At 39.3% G+C, this 2,671-nt stretch overlaps 1 pseudogene; it reads left to right on the top strand.

The window, feature by feature from the left end:
- The first annotated feature begins 2,210 nt into the window (after positions 1 to 2,210).
- LOC109462240 overlaps positions 2,211 to 2,671 on the top strand; it is a 10,340-nt pseudogene continuing 9,879 nt past the window's right edge.

The following is a 2,671-nucleotide window of genomic DNA, read 5'->3' as shown; positions in this document are numbered from 1 at the left end:
GGGATGATTCTGGATAGGCCACACGTACGTATCGATAAAGTATTGGAAAGAAATATGTGTTAAGCTAGAGAGCGCCTTAGCTTTGGCACCATAGTTTTTGGTGTCTATCTAGAATGTAAAAATAAGGCTTATCAAGGTTATTATTTGATAAAATCATGGATACGTTCCTCGCGAAATTAGTATCATACATTTTTGTGCACTAAAAGAACCAGTATAATTCTCTAAACACGGAGATCTGCGTAACAATGCATTACTAACACAACCAGCCAGGCAATATTGACCAACAACAGCTACACAAAGAGAGCTTCAGGGTGGCTTTGTCCACAACACGTGTTAAACAAACATGCCGGTGTTGACCCACGGTCGGTGTTAGTATTAAAGGGGGTTCCCCTGGTGGGTACCATAAAGGTCCCGCATGACTCAGTGGGATAAAAACATAACCGGGGAAATTTTAGCCCAACATTCTGTATTGGCGCACACTTGGTATAACTGACATTTTGTGCAACATACCGACTTCCTTATCCCCATACAACAACATACAACCTTTTTATCTGTATTCGTATAGCCTAGAATTGTCCTTAGTCGTAACACACGGGCTTCTGTATTCATTTAGCCTAAAACTGTCCTTAGTCATAACACACGGGCTTCTGTATTCATTTAGCCTAAAACTGCCTTTAGTCCTAACGCACGGGCTTCTGTATTCCTTTAGCATAAAACTGCCTTTTGTCGTAACACACGGGCTTCTGTATTCCTTTAGCCTAAAACTGCCTTTAGTCGTAACACACGGGCTTTGGTATTCCTTTAGCCTAAAACTGCCATTAAAACACAGGCTTCTGTATCTGCATATACGTTGTAACTGCCCTTCGGTCCCAAATACCAGCCATATACCTATATAACTGACCTCTGGCGTAAACACCAGATTCTATAGCTGCACCTGTACAGCTGACCTTCGGTGTAACACACCAGTTATCATCGTTGGCACTCGTTTTCGCACCTGCTGTTAGTATTACGACCTGCCCAACCTAATGATGGAGTTAATTTTTTCGCGCCAAGTATCAAAGTATCAAGTACCAAAGCACCAAGTATCAAATAAAAGACAATAAAACACGCAATACGTTCAAAATATGTGAATAAGGATAGGTTGTGCACGTCTTTAAAATGCATTTTTCGTTAGCGGGCCGGGCCCCGGCTTAGAATTAAGATTCCAGCATAACATTTGCACGTCCATCTCCAGGTGTGCCGCCCCTTCTGTACTTGACACGTTCTCAATATGAACGTGGACTTGACCGTTCCTGCTGTTCTGTGTCTCCTGCTCTGCCTGGAGACTTTCCGTCCGGCAAACAGTGGTAAGTAAAAGTCAGAGTCAAAGTTTATTGCAGAACAATTGTAGCTGGTACAATGTATGGTAGAAAATAAGATTACTAACTTCTATGTAAAACTGGTACTACTTAATATATGTTCAACGGATACAAAGTTTAAAAGAATCTTATATAGAACTGTTGACTAACATCTAGTAGACCTCTACAAACATGACATAAGCTACACTACACTATACGTATTAGGGGTACAGTCAGCGTTTCATACTAACTTGTGAATAATAATTTACAGGTTCTATGGGTACTTCACTTTAAGTCAACTAAATTACTATCTAAAATATCTGCTACTGTTAAGATAAAAATAAGTGGTAATAAGGTAGTAAGCTTATAACGTGCTTATTCAAAGCCAATGGAAAAAATGTCCACATTTACGCAATGCATCTGGTATTTGTGATTGACCTCATTAGCATATTCAGGATGTACATATCGTCGGACTGGTGAACTGCGAGGCCAAATATGGAGCGTAACGGATGTGACGTCAGACCACTGCGTGTGGGACATCAGTACGTATCCACACAAGATAATATTGGTGAGCGTTTCATATAGACTTATAATGTGACGAATAATATGAACTGTTAATATGAACTTGATTTTTTTTTCACTTGAATCTTTAAAAAGGTGAACATATGATTGCTAAACAGGCAGATTTAAATTGATAGCAAAATGAGCAACTCGATAAATCCTCTGAGGAGTTAGACGTTAGATATGGCCATAAGTATAAAATAGGGGACTGGCAAATTGTCACATAATAAAGACGAAATGTTATACTGACGTAATGTTCTAACCGGAGTCTACCCTTCATCGAAAAATAATCATTTTCCACTCCAGGTTAATTTCCATACCGCCGGTTACAGGCGAGGTTCAGACAACTGCTCCGCCGACGTTCTGACGTTTTACGACGGAAACTCTCCTGGCAGCAAAACTATCGACACATTCTGTGGAGACCAGACACGTGCGTTCATATGAGCATTTTCTGTCTAATGGTCTTTTTTGCACGATTCCACCCTTCTTACCCCCTCTCTTTCTTTTATTTCTAGCATTTTTGACCTCTTTTTTTATTTTAGGTATTTCACACATAGGAAACAACCACGGGACAAACATAGAAAAACAAACTATACATACAGCATATAATATACATTTTCAAAAAGGAATTTCTGTACTGACACTCTGACATCAGAAGACATTGTAATATGCATGCTGTTGTGAGTTTTGCTTAGCCTATCAACAAAGAAGTAGCATAATTCTTTATGATCTCTCTCTCATTTCTGTCTCTCTATTTGTGTAAGATATATATA

Source organism: Branchiostoma belcheri, unplaced genomic scaffold (assembly GCF_001625305.1).
Source record: "Branchiostoma belcheri isolate BF01 breed outbred unplaced genomic scaffold, Haploidv18h27 scaffold114, whole genome shotgun sequence".
Lineage (NCBI taxonomy): Eukaryota > Metazoa > Chordata > Leptocardii > Amphioxiformes > Branchiostomatidae > Branchiostoma > Branchiostoma belcheri.
The sequence above is the reverse complement of the archived record's forward strand: the minus strand, read 5'-3'. Positions and strand labels throughout refer to the sequence as shown.